Here is a 14,301-nt window from a genome sequence, read left to right as displayed (position 1 = left end):
CAATTCAGGGTTGCTCCCCTCAGGTAGGCCATGCCATGCTGCTAACCCACTCACATGCTTACTTCTCCACAGAATATTCCATACCTTCTCCTGTCTCCTCACAACCCACTCGGCCCTAGTCACCCTCACTTTCACTGACTGCTTTAACTTCTTCCTATTTCACAGGGAAACAAAGAAGAAAGTGTCCACGTGCTCCCACTATCCCAGCCCCCCTCCTCTCACCCAGGAGGAGCCTACAGACTCCACATGGGCACTTGGCCCATTCATTCCCTGCTGCCTCCTCCAAAAACATGGCTCCAGCAAGTGTCCCCTCTCCGGCTTCATCACGTTGTTCACTCTGTACAGAACCACCCCACAAACATCACAAAAACGCTGTCATTTCTCCCATCTCAACCAAACCTTCTCAGGTCCCCTATCTCCCTGCAGCGTCATGGCAAGTGCCTAGGAAAGAGCTCCCAGGCCTCTTCTCCCAGCTCCTCAAGAACCCTCCCCTCCAGGCTTTGCCGGCACCACCCTGTGCAAACTGCCCTTGTCAAGGTCATCAATGACTTCTGTGCTGCCAAAGCCACGGGAGAAGTCTTGGCCCTCACTTTACTTGACCTTACAGCAGTAGCGCTGGGCACAGGTGTCACTCCTTCCTCCATGACAGCCTTCTCCTTGGCTTCACAGATGCCACACTTACCTGGTTCTCCTCTACCTCAGGGGTTGCCCTTCCCTGCTTTCCGGCTGACTCAGCCCTTATCTCAGCGCTTTCACTCAACCCTCAGGACGTTTAAGGATCTCACATTTCTATCTTCAGCCCAGGCCTCTCCTGTCAACTCCAAATGCTTCAATCTTCCCTGTCTCCAGTGGTTCTCTAAAAGCTTCACAAACTTAACTCCTATGAATAAACCCGACTCCAGATCTGACATCCACAACCTGTGTCTCCAGAGTCTTCCCTTTCTTCACAGTGGCAACTCCCACAGCAAGCAAACCCCCCAGGGTCATCCTTCACTCTGCTCTCAGCAAATCCCCTGGGCTCCACCTTCAAGATGCAGCCAGAATCCAGCCATTTCTCACTTTCATCCGTGTTCCCCCTCCTCGGTCCAAGCTGCCATTATGTGTTTGCGCACGGCTGTAGCTATTCTTAACACAGCTTTAGGGGGGCCTTTTAAAAACGTAAATCAGATCTCAGGCTACACTTCTGCTCAAAACACTACAATTTCCCATCCCATTCAGAGAAATAGACACAATCCTAATGAAAGCCTCGGTGACCTTGTCTCCGGCCACTCTCCCTGGGGCTTTCCCTCCAGCCAGGCTGGCCTCTCTACCGTCCTTCCCTCCAACAGAGCAGGCATAGCCCTTCTAAGCACCTCCTGCACACTAGGCTCTCTGCCTAGAAGGCTCCTCCCACCCCGCCCACACCCAAGCCACTGTGGCTCCCTCCCTCACCTCCTTCTGTTCAAAGGGCCCCTACTCAGGAAGGCTCACCCCAGTCACAGTGCAATCTGCAAACAGCCCTCACCCACCCACTTCCCTGACTGACTTTTCTCCCTGCTCTATCACCACAGGACTGCTGTATCTGACATTTCCCTTAACTGTCTGTCCCTACTAAAATGTAAGCTCTGTGAAGGCAGGGACTTTTGTCTGCTTTGCTCACTAATATACCCAGCATCAGAATACGTATGACACAATAAGTACAAATATTGGAATAAAGGAATCTCAAACACAATGGGGGGCAGGAGTCACAGAATAAAATGATTCAATGTAGGGCCGGCCGAGTGGCGCGATGGTTAAGAACTCGCTTGGGACGCCAGAGGGCCCCGGTTCGGATCCCACATAGGAGGGCCAGTGACACTGCCCTCCGCAGCTGAGATGCTGAACAACAGCTCAACCTGGAGCTGGGCTGCCATGAGTCGCCGGCGACGGCGTGGGCTGCAGTCCCTGTGGCAGTGGATTGCCATGGGCTACCGTGTGTGGCCAGCAGCCAGCGTGAGCGGCCAGCAGCCGCAGTGAGCAGCCGTCCAGAAGCCGGCGACTGATCTGCCTCGCCAGAGAAGAGCGCAATGATGGTGCCAACTTGGGCCAGTGAAGCAACATCCTCCACAACTAGATTGAAGAACAAAACGACAGCAACTTGTCTGTTCCCCTTCCCCCAACTCCCCAGCACTGTTCCCATCCCCCCAATTCCCCAATAAAAAATCTTTAAAAAAAAAAATGATTCAATGTATATAGTTTAAAGAAATGCAAAAAATGAAGTTACATTATATAAGGATACATTCACAGATGGCAACACCATAAAGCAAGAAAATGATACACGCAGGGCAATGCTTGCCTTGGGGAGGTCAGAAGACGGAAGGGGTGGCGAGGGGAGGGCACAGAGAGTCAAAGGTGGTGGCAACGCTGTATTTTTTTATTTTTTTAAAGATTTCATTGGGGAATTGAGGGAGGGGAACAGCGTTGGGGAATCAGGGAAGGGGAACAGACAAGTTGCTGTCCTTTTGTTCTTCAGTCTAGTTGTGGAGGACGTGGCTTCACTGGCCCATGTTGGTATTATCACTGCGCTCTTCCCAGTTGAGGCAGTCGCTCACTGGCCATTGGATGGCCACGCACGGCGGCTCACGGCAGCTCTCACCAGCTGCCAGCCACTCACAGTAGCTTACGGCAGCCACTGCAGCACGGGCTGCAGCCTATGCCGTCACCGGCGACTCACGGCAGCCCAGCTCCAGGTCGAGCTGTTGTTCACCGTCTTAGCTGTAGAGGGCGCAGCATCACTGGTCCTCATGTGGGATCCAAACCGGGGCCCTGCTGCTCAGAGCTGGCGTCCCAAGCCAACTCCTAACCAACGCATCACTCAGCCAGCCCAACGTTGTATTTCTTAGGCTGGTCGGTGGGTACACAATTGCTGGTTTTAACATTTAATATCTGTACACATATATTCTATAATACATGATCTCACTAAAAATCAAAATTAAAAAATAGATTAGCACAGGACAGGCCAAATCCAGCCCACTACCTGCCTTTGTAAATAAAACTGTGTTGGAAGGCAGCCACCTTCGTTTGTTTGTGTGCTGTCTCTGGCTGCTTTCACCCCACAAGGACAGAGCTGAGCAGCGGCAGAGACCACAGAGCCCTGGAGCCTAACAGAGTTACTAACTGGCCCTTTACAGAAAAGAGTTGTCTGGTAAGAATGTGGAATTTGTAAAGAAATTAAGTGCAAAATAAAAACGATCCAACCATCTGTTAAAAATACATTGATCCTTCAAGGTAGATGTGATTTTTCAAGAGCACAATATGGTTCTATATGAGACGCCAAAGCAAACGGACTACCTTTATAACGGTAGAAAGAGATTTTCAAGAATGTTTTTGAAAGCAAAGTGCAAAACCTCAATTTATGATCTCTACTCCCACCAAAGAAAATATTATCACATTTATGTAAGTAAAACATACATAATGTAACCTAAATATGGAAGAAAAAAACAAAACCTGCATATAAACACTAACTCCATAACCTCCCCTGACCCATATGATCGCTGGGTCAGATCGCAGCTGGTTAGACCTCAAAGGTCGGCCATGATCCCATAACAGCCCATTTCACTTCTTCAGGGCATTCACTGCACTTATATTAGAGTCGTTTCTGCAGTTATTTCTATTCTTATTAGGAAGATTGGTGACAGTAATAATATTAATACAAATATTACTCTTGTGCTAGGCATTGTGCTAATTAGCCTATATTTAACATTCATTTCACAGATAAGGAAACTAAGGATCAGAAATGTCATCTAATATTAGGATTACATAGCTGGAAGACTGTGGGAGCCAGAACTCAAAACCAGCTATTTTAGACCCTGAGCACTCTTAAAACTGTAATATACTCTGAACTGGGGGCAGATAACAGGTACTAGTCTGTGAAAATTCCCGTAGCTTAAAATACTATGTCTATCATAGGTGCCAGATGCATAGTAAGATGCATGAGCGAGAGGTCCACGGTGGGAAGGGGGAGGTCATTCACAGAGTTATTTAATCAGGTCTCACTCACAGCAACAGAGGCAGATGAGCCCTGCCCATTGTCCAGAGGCAACAGAAACACTGCATATCTATGTCAATAAAAGAAAACCTGGAGAGCTATTCCCTCATCTGCTACAACGACAAAACTAGCATACCACCAACAAAGGGAACAATTCACAAGTTAACCCTTTGTCTTAACTCTCACTGAGGCCTACCTGTGATGTCAATCTTAAAACAAGTGACACTTGGAATTGTGGTTTAGTGGGGCCACTAAACCCCTCAAGAATCACCCAGGAACTGAGATTTCTCAGCTATCTGCAGGTCCATTCTCCAGCCTGGCCTAAATTTTTCTCTAACAATCAATGATCTCTAATTTCTGTTCCAGCTCCAAAACCATGATGCTCACGAAAGGAAGCCTCAAACAGCCAGCAGAGTCAGTGCTTGTCAATGTTCCTCCGACCGCTGCTCCCATTTGGGGACTGAAAGCTCAGGTCTCACCAAAGTCCAGCCAATGTCCAGTAACAACTAGGCCACCATGGAGTGTGCCGTACTGGGTCATGCAGCACAGCTGCCTTACGTCCCCTGACTAGGTGCTCAGAGTGTCATGTGTTCTCTGGCAAACTGCTTTTCCTTCTTGTCCATGTGTGTCTGACACCAGCACTGCTGATCAGACAGACATCCAGGTACAGGAAACTCAAGGCTCCAACCAGCAATCCACACAGCTTTCTCCAAGTCAGATTCAACAGTCAATCATACTCATTTTTGCAGCCTTTTTATTTTTATTTTTCCCCTGCAGCCTTTTCAGCTCTGCTCTCTAATTCCAAAAAAAAACAAATCTTTCATTCATCTTCCTTTACGCCACCAGATTTCATTAGCAGTCAACCTCTGGGGCACACGAACCATTCCACGTCAATATATATTACCATTGTAAGAAATTCTGGAACTAGCAATACCCTAGTTTTCTCCAGTCATTAAGAAGTACAAAATCAGGGCCTCGTTATATCCGTAAAAAGATGTTCATAACCAATCAAACTTTAGTATATAAATTCACAATCGAGTATATAATCCTCAATAATACTTATAAAACAGGTCAATACTAGCCAGCTGTATGTGACAAGTAGTAAACTGTCTCTACTCAGAGAAAACCCAGGCCTTTGACAAGTATGTGACATGAAAATGTCCCAGGTAAGGTAAGGAGCCTTTCAAGTACTGCCAAGATCCCTTTTACTTGCTTCTTTACCATCTAGCCCAGCAGTTCTCAACCTTCCTAATTCCGCGACCCCTTAACACAGTTCCTCATGTTGTGGTGACCCCCAAACATAAAATTATTTTCGTTGCTACTCTATAACTGTAATTTTGCTACTGTTATGAATCATAATGTAAATATCTTTTTGTTTTCCGATGGTCTTAGGCAAACCCTGTGAAAGGGTCGCGACCCACAGGTTGAGAACCGCTGATCTAGCCAATCTACCTGGTATCCGGACGTCAGTTCATAATCATCCAAAACCTGAAATAAACTGGGTATTGATCCGTTCAATAACTAGTATCTCCTCTCTCCCAGTAAGGAAAAATAAAGAGAAAGGGAGAGAGGAAGAAAGGGGGTTTCTGTGGCAATTAAATCGAAGCCAAAAGCAAAAATCTCCAGTCAACCAAGATCCAGACTACAGCAGAAAAACCCCATTTTCATGGAACTGGAAGCACCATGACATCAAGAATGCTCAAGATGTTTAGCGTGAACCTACATCGAGGCCATGATCAGTATGGAACCAGTCAGTGTTTCAAGTTTGACTGACAACCAACATCTACGGAGCAAAAGACTACATTGATCAATACTATTTGACATTACAAAACAGCTTTACCAGCATGGGAAAAACAGCATCACTTTTTAAGACACCAAACCAAGCAGGCAAGTGAACATAACCATTTAATACACTGAAGTAACAAAGGTGTAATTCCTTTATCCTTTGGCAAAAGGCTTCTGGCAATCTCAACCACCTAACCAGCAAATGCAAATGAGCTCTCTCCTCTGAAGCCTCTAGGGCAGCGGTTCTCAACCTGTGGGTCACGACCCCTTTGGGGGTCGAATGACCCTTTCACAGGGGTCGCCTAAGACCATCAGAAAACAAAAAGATATTTACATTACAATTCATAACAGTAGCAAAATTACAGTTATAGAGTAGCAATGAAAATTTTATGGTTGGGGGTCACCACAACATGAGGAACTGTATTAAGGGGTCACAGCATTAGGAAGGTTGAGAACCGCTGCTCTAGGGCCTCTCTTACCTACTTATACCACGTACAATTTTAACAAGCTCTGTTATCTGGTCTCCCAGACAAACCCTCTCTCTTTTATAATTGCTGCCTCTCCTGCCAGAATGCACGTCCTGAAGCACCTGGTCATGAGTGAATCCCTAATACAGTTCCTGGCAGAGTAAAGACTCAATATATTAGCTGATCAAATAAATGAAGATTACAAGAAGTAGGTGGGGGAAGGGGTCGCTTGTCATTCTCAACCTCGGCCATAAGCCAAATTTCATGATGAAAGATTCCAAAGTGCCTGCCTGCATGCTCTCCTTTTTGTATGAGTATGTCCAGATACATTAACATTTAGTTGCTGAAAATGTATATAGTTTTTACACTAACTTTCTTCCATTCAATAAACTAGATAATCTAAATTGTAAGTATGTGTGAGAAAAGGATCTCTGCCCTTCTCTACTACTGCACCCCAGGAGAAAAAACACTCACCCATCTGGGTCAGAGACCAGGGCACAGAGGAACCCCCTTTACTAGCAAGCAAGGGTCACTGTGTAAAAAGGTTCAACATAAAGTGTGCCTCTCTCTTGCCCTCAAAGGGCAGAACTGGCAAACTGATCCAGGGCTAACTCTCTGGAAATAAAAAAAAGATAATGATGAAGCTGGCATCTAAAAACAGAACTAACAGCTGATTAACAGGATGACGGCAAAAGATACAAAACTCAAAAATCACAGTAGTATAGGGCCGGCCGAGTGGCGCGATGGTTAAGAACTGGCTTGGGACACCAGAGGGCCCTGGTTCGGATCCCACATATGAGGGCCAGTGACACTGCCCTCCTTGAAAAGAAAAAAAGAAAGAAGAAAAAAATCACAGTAGTATAAAGCTATTTAGCATAGGAGCAAACAACACTCAAAACCCAAGAGTGCTGCTAAGTTTCAGCACAACATGGCAATTATTTTCATGAGTGAAAGAAGGAAAAAGTTTCTAAATTATCTTATAAAACCATTTCATTTAAAATTTCCTTTAAAGTTCCACCTTTGGGTGCCTGAAAGCAATGTTATGTACTTTCTCTCCCACCAAGTAATCTCCCAGGTATGACCAAGGTACCATAAAGGCAGTGCTCACACCTGAAGGACTCCCTAACCTACAAGCAGTCCTTAAAACTTGTTATGTCGCACAGTGGTTCCAAAACCTAACTGAACTTCAGTATTACCTGGGGAGCTTTTTAAAAATATACCCTCAATCCCACCACAAACTTCCAGAGGTGGGATCCATTATCTGTGGTCTTAAAAAGTATCCCAAATGATTCTAATTCAAGCCCATCTAGCATCTATCTTGCTCAACCTTGGCATTATTATTTGGGGCTGAAGGGGGAGAAAGGCTGAGGAGGGGGGAATGCTGTCCTGTGCATTACAGGATATTCAGCAGCATCTACCTTCTAGAAGCCAGTAGCAGCACACTGCCCACTCCCACAGGTGTGACAAGTTAAAATAGCTCTAGACATTGCCAAATGTTTCTTTGGAGGCAAAATCATCCCCTAGTTGAGAGTCACTGATCTAGAATAAACAAAAAAACAATCATCTGAGGTTCTCTTAAGAGAAAAAAATAAGAAAGTCAAGAGGCAGGATCTATTTTTTCAGTCCATCTCACCTAAGAAAATTAGCTAACACTACTCAGTCCACACTGGGGCTCAGATTTTGACATACAAGGAGGAAAAAAACACAGCTTCTTGGGCTTTTTATGAAATAAACTCAATGCTGAGTTTTAGCTGAGCAGATGGTTAGAAGAGCTTCATTGCCACTATCATTTACTCTTCTTAAGGGTAATAAAAACATTGTAAAATTGTAGACCAATATATATTCAGGCTGCATCTCAAATATCCAAAATATAAAATTGCAACACACAAGTTTATCATAGAAACAAAGTAAATATCAAGCCTGACAAACACTGTTCTAAGTAAAAGATGTTTTATCTGTAATAAGCACATTATCTTTGTGCCAAATAGATACAAAAAATTAAAGAAGCTGAGCAAACCTCACCCCGTGGACTCTTAGTTTTACTACTCTTCACTTAATGCCCAGCCATCGTCTCTCTCAAATTCTCAAGCAGTAATTAAAACTAGCAAGTTTTTCTTTTGTTTTGCTATACTTTACACAAAAGCCAGTTTTCTAATCCAAAACGATCTTTTCTGTTCTTAAGTTACACCAGCAAGATGCTCATCTCTACTTAAGACAGTCTATCAAAATAACACTTTCCTAGAGCAAGCCAGGTTCCAAGCTATTGATAGTAATGCCAAGGAAGGGTGAGCATGTTCTGAGTACCAGGGAGTAGCGCACAGGGCAGGAATTAAAAGACTGTGGGTATATGTGTGATTGACTGGATGGCATTTTGTTAGATATTCTAGACTCCCTGATCAGACACACTGAAATGCAAAACAGCTTCCAAAGCATCTGTCCAGACCACCTTCATCTCAATACACAGTAACCTTTCAAACCTCAATAACCACCCAGGAGTACACTAAGAAATCCTGGAGTTAATGATTTGGGGAGCAATCACACTAAGGATGTAGCATGCAAAAGTACAGAGGAAAAGAATCCGACTCGAGCTCCTGATGGGCTTTTCTTTATTTAACCACCTCCTAAACTAAACATTCTGAGGTACCACCACTAATAATGACTCCGGGAAACGTTTGTCACCCAATGAATCTTCAACCACCCCTCTCCTGAAAAAAAAATTGAAAAACATTTCCACTTCATTTTTTCACGCCAGCTGATTCTTAAACACACCAAGTTTTCTAAAGACATTCACCAAGAGCTAGGGCTTAAACACTCATTTGACTTTCTAATAATACCTCAACATTTAAAAAGCAAATTTAAATTAATAGTAATAGCCACTAATTACTACGCTGAGTCTACGTGCCAGGCACCTTTTCTAACTGCTTTACACGTATTAGCTCCTTTACTCCCAACAACCTTTTAAGGTAGACACTTATTATTCCCACATTACACAGGAAGCAGAGAGACTAACTTGCCCCAGAGTCACCAAGCTAGAAAGTGGTGGAAACCAAGACGTGAATCCAGGAAGTCTCAACTCCAGAGTGAAGAACGCTCAAACATCACCACCACCTCGGAGACATCCCACCGGCCGGATATCTGGAGGCTCTTTCCCACTTGCTGCCTACCTGCAACATGACCTTGCGGACGGAACCGAAGTAAAATTCACATTGACAAAGCGGGCCGACATCCACGTTAACAAGTGCCGTCAGGATGAAAGGCAACAGCTACCAAGTAAATGCCCCTCCCATAAAAGCAAAACATAAACACAAAGCTCTATGGGCTCCACAGAGAAAATGTTCAAGACCGGGAAAATTACATGAAGCTCTGACACGTCAGGGCAGAGATACACCCCAAGGGCTCATTCCGCGCACCCACAACCCAAAAGTCCACGTTGGGGTCAGAGCAACGCGCGATCTGGGAAGAAACCCCTCCAAGTCAACAGCGAATAGGCTTCTTTAAGAGGGAGGAACTTCCAGACGCAGAAGGACCACCCCCCTCGCTCATATTCGCCAGGGAGGCTTTCGTGACCGGGTCTACATTCGAGTCACAACACTGGAGTTAAAAAAATCGCTCAGGAGGCTATTTCAATACTCCAAGCCGGTTTTTGCGTTTTCCAGAGAGTCTGCGGCGAATGAATAGAAACCCACAGAACTTGTTTCCCGGAGAACGAGTCCAACAATGGCCTTCGCGAGTCTACAGAGAGCTGCCCCTCAACTTGACATGCTCCCGGGGCTCGCGCGGAGAGTTCCCCGGAGCCCGCGCGCGGGGCGGCGCTCGGGTCGGGCAGGCCAGAGCGGAACCGAGCCAGGCCGGGTTAGGGGCGCGCCCCGCCCGCCCGCCACCACTGCCGCGCAAGGCCGCGGACCTCAACGCGGGCGCAAAGTTCGCATCCGGGCCCGCGTCCCACCTCAGCGCCCCGCACGGTGGGGCCCCCGCGGCCCGTGGCGGGCGAGCGGTAGGCTGACAGGCGCGGGCGGGGACGGCCGGGAGAGCCTGAGGCGCCGCGCGCTCCTCTCGGGCCGACGAGCGGCGAATTCCGGGGGGGAGGGGAGGGGGCCGGGACGCTCCCTCCCCGCGCCGCCGAGGCCGGGCGGAAGGGCCTCGCCGCCGACCACGCGCCGCGCACCCCGCGCCGCTACCCGCTCCGCCGCCCCCCGCCCCCTTCATTACCTGGAGGTGCCCGCGACCCGCCGCTAGTTGCACTCAGGCGGGAAACGCGCTCACCGACACCATCAGCGAAGCGCCCAAAATGGCGGACGTATCAAGCAGGCCTTGAGTTCTCCCCTCCCTCCCTCCGGCCTCCTCGCAACCAATTGCGGCTCTGCCTCCGCCCCCATCTCCACGGTCATTGGCCACCCTCTCCCGCCCCCTGCAGCCTATTGGGGCGCCCAGCGACCCCCGTTGCACCCACTCTTATTGGCTCGCAGGCCCCGTCAGTCAAGGGCAAGGGGCGCATTCTTTTCCCATGGACTTGACGGATCCGGAACCTCTAGGACCCGGAGTCTGGAGAAACAAATCAGAAACCAGGAGAAACCTGGCTGGGTCCCCCTACGCCGTAGCAACAGCAGGGTCTCCGCTTGACGGACCTTTTGGACCACCAATCCGAAAGCCAATGCTTTTTAAAACTAAATTGAGCCAAACCAATCATGGCCGTGAAGCTGGGAGTTGCAAGGGAACCAATGGGGTAGCGAGATCCGTGGGCGGGTTGGAGGACCTGCAGGAAACCGGCGATGACGTGAGTCACAATGTGTGTCGGCGGCGAAAACTCCCCGGACCTGGGGAATTAGCTCAAATGGTAGAGCGCTCGCTTAGCATGTGAGAGGTAGCGGGATCGATGCCCGCATTCTCCACGGCTGAATTTTATAAAAGAAGATTTGCACATATAAAAGGGAGAGCTGCACGCACGTCACGGTCACCTTACGAAGAGAAGCTGGCTGTCCCAGTAGTTGAGGCCAGACCAGGCTCCCCTACCTGTTCTCACTACACCACCGTGAGGGAAGGAATGTGGGGAGGGGTCCTTTCTTTTGTCTTACGGAAGGATTTACACACGAGTTTTTTCCAAAATGCTCGAGGGCGACAATTGGCGGCAGGGCTGAGAAGAGCTGGGGGCAAGGTTAGCGCCCGGTGAAACTCAGCCGAAGTTCAGCGAATGCAAAATCACGCAACCACGAGTGTGCGTGCAGTGCGGGGCAGGCTTGGGCTGCAGAATCGGGGTGCTCTGCATTCGTGGGAAGCCCTCTAGTGAGCGCCTGGTTTGTGCACAGCCGGGGTGGGGCCGCGGCTCACGCTCTATGGGGGACGTCAGACACCACCTGCGCAAGACCAGGTAGTGGTAAATACAACAGACCGCCAAGTGGTGGGGGCCCTTCCCGAGCAGGTGTTATTTCAACACACGGACAGGGAGGACGGAGTTGCAGGCTCCTGAGTCCAGATGGCCTGGAGAGAGGCCAGAGGCCCCAAGGTGGGGCTGTGGAGCGCCAGGGAGGCAGGTGTGGCTGGGTTGTGTGGGAGAGAGGGCATGGCAGTGAGAGGAGGTGGCAGAGGTGACTGGGTGGTGGCAGGGCCTTGAAGACAAGTGAAAGAACTTGGATTTTAGGCTCAGAGCTTGAGGGCCAGGAAACGCTTCTGGGTAGAGAAGGGTGTGTTCAGGGCTGGCCATACTTTATTTAGAAAGGACTGTTCCCAGCAAGAGCAGCAAGGCTCTGCTACAGGAGGGACACAGGGCGGGGTTGGCAGGCCCCAGGGGCTGGACCTAGGAGTAAAGGAGAGGATGCAGGGAACACTTCATGGGTAGGGGTTGGTGCCTGAGAGGGAGGCTGGGCGTGGGCAGGAGTGGGCAACCAGAGCTGGGACCTGCCCTCCTGGGCGCCTAGGGAGGGCCCAGCCACCCGCTGATCCCTTTATTCATTCATCATTAAAGGACTTGCCAGTACCTGCTTCAGGCTCCTCCATCCCAGACTCTGAGGTTGGGTCACAGGGCCATGTGCACTATAATTAAATGAAATAATGCAGTACCTCGCCCAATATAAGTGGGCCCCCAAAGTCTCCAATCATGATGAGCTCCTAACCTAACCTGAAGGGTTGAAGTCAGGAGAACTTCCTGGAGGAGGGTGCATCTGAGCTCTGCCCCTCACCTGAGGGCCATGGGGAACCACTGACAAACTTGACAGAGGAGAGTGAATTTGAACTTTGCACTGGCCCCACCATTGTAGAGTTTCTAGATTGCACAGATCACCACCTTCCCCTTTTCCTCCCTAATCCTTTTGTGATTTAATTTTTGATGTTTAAATTTGCAACCCATCTAGACTTTTAAAAAATTTATATGACTAACTTCACACATATTCAACAGTAGAGAGGAACAGATAATGAATGCCCATGTGCCCGTCATCCAGCTATTACTCCTTAACTTTGGGAACAGACACAGCACTGTGTCATTACTAATTCTATCAAGTAATGATTTTTTAAAATACCATTTATTATTGCCGTCCTTTCATATAAGGAAGGACATTTGAACACACACATATACTCAGGTAGGAAAGACTAGCTCAGGATAAAAAAAAAAAATAAAGCTTGAAATTGAATAAGCTCAACTTGGGGACAAAGACATCCCATTGGCTTTCCTTTCATTCTGTCACCAGGGCTCAGTCCTGATCCAAGGGCTGGAGTGGGGCCGTGTTGGGATGGCCACGCTCCGGAGAGGCCTAGGCTGGTTCTGGGTCAGGTCAGGGTAGGTTGAGGCTGGAGATAAGGGGCCAGATCGGCAGCTCTAGTGGGATGTGAAGGGTCGACCCGTTTTCAGACGGAAATTGAACTCTTCTGTTATCTTCCTTTCCTTCCCTGCATTAAGATTCAATCTGGGTTGGGGAGGAGGTATTTCCCTTCCTATGAGAGGACTGTTGGTAGCCCAAGTGGTAGAAAGGGGAGCCACTAGGGTTGCTAACAATTAGAGCTGCCATTGAGCTTATGGGGAAAGGAAAGGAGGGCATATGGGTGGAGAGAGAGGTAGAGGCATGGAAGCTGGGTGAAGACCTTGAGGGAGGAGCCAGCAAAGGGGTTCCTTGCTGGGGCCCCAGCCTGGTGATCTGAGGCTATGGCCCAACAAAGGGGTCTCAGTGCTGTGAAGAGCCAGCCGCAGGGGCTGAGTGGGATCCCACACGCATCCTGGAGCCAGCTTGCAGGAGGACTGAGCTGAGCGAATGGCTCTCCTCCGATATGGCTGGGGAGGCCCTATCATTTCAGGAGGGACACCCCGCAGGGCTCAGTGAGGAGTGACAGAGACTTGGGAGTCGTGCGTGTCACCGCAGAGGTAAGAGGGTTTGGAGTGAAGGTAGAAGCCCTTTTGGCTACATGGAGTAGCACCCAGTAGCCAGTAAGTAATGTTTATTGGATAAAGGAGTGATTGAACAAATGAATGAAAAAAATTGTGGCTTCTTTTCCCCCAAGCCTTGGTTTCCTCAACTACAAATTGAGCATACCAGCTACCTAGTTCGAGTGTTGTGAAGTTTAAATGAAATAAGCTGGGTTAACTTCACGCCCTTGTTTAAGACACAACTCAGATGTCACCTCCTCCAGGAAGCCTTCCCATCTAAGTGTGATACCTCTCTGGGCCCCAGATATCTCAACGCTGTGCTTTCCTGCAAGGCTTTGGAAACTGTCTCCATCATTGGATTTGGAGTGCCTTCAAGGGAGGACATCTGACTAAACTCTGGGTCTCCCAGCAAGGGCTCCCCAGGTAGTGGGTGCTTACTGAAAGCTGACAGATTTATTTTGCACATAGTAGGAGGCCAGCAGGTTGGCCTCCACTCCCCCTAGATGACCACATAGCAGGAAAGCATCCAGCAGAATGGTCTCTGGCCACCAGATGGCACTCCTAGCCATGCAATGGCTCTATCAGGGGACACTCCAGGGTGCTGGAGAAGAGAGCAGGAGGGCTGCAAAGGGTGATTCGATCCTCCCCCCAGCCCACGCAGGCCACCAGGGGTCACAGCCCAGGTCACTCCTTCC

At 48.5% G+C, this 14,301-nt stretch overlaps 1 protein-coding gene and 1 non-coding gene across 14 annotated transcripts in view; one reads left to right on the top strand and one right to left on the bottom strand.

The window, feature by feature from the left end:
- PPP6R3 (protein phosphatase 6 regulatory subunit 3) overlaps window positions 1–10,542 on the bottom strand; it is a 125,550-nt gene extending 115,008 nt beyond the window's left edge. For 9 of the 13 annotated variants that reach the window (XR_002125372.1, XM_019654681.1, XM_019654683.1 and 6 more), the window contains exon 1: window positions 10,468–10,542. The gene's annotated coding sequence lies outside the window, so the exon portion shown is untranslated. The remainder of the gene's footprint in view (window positions 1–10,467) is intronic. The other 4 variants (XM_019654682.1, XM_019654687.1, XM_019654690.1 and 1 more) reach the window with 1 other exon arrangement.
- A 532-nt stretch (window positions 10,543–11,074) lies between these two features.
- Window positions 11,075–11,147, top strand: TRNAA-AGC (transfer RNA alanine (anticodon AGC)). The gene has a single exon. It is a non-coding gene; the product is annotated as a tRNA-Ala (tRNA).
- The last annotated feature ends 3,154 nt before the right edge of the window (window positions 11,148–14,301 follow it).

Source organism: Hipposideros armiger, unplaced genomic scaffold (assembly GCF_001890085.2).
Source record: "Hipposideros armiger isolate ML-2016 unplaced genomic scaffold, ASM189008v1 scaffold_228, whole genome shotgun sequence".
Classification (NCBI taxonomy): domain Eukaryota; kingdom Metazoa; phylum Chordata; class Mammalia; order Chiroptera; family Hipposideridae; genus Hipposideros; species Hipposideros armiger.
Note: the sequence above shows the minus strand (reverse complement) of the source record. Positions and strands in the feature narration are given on the sequence as shown.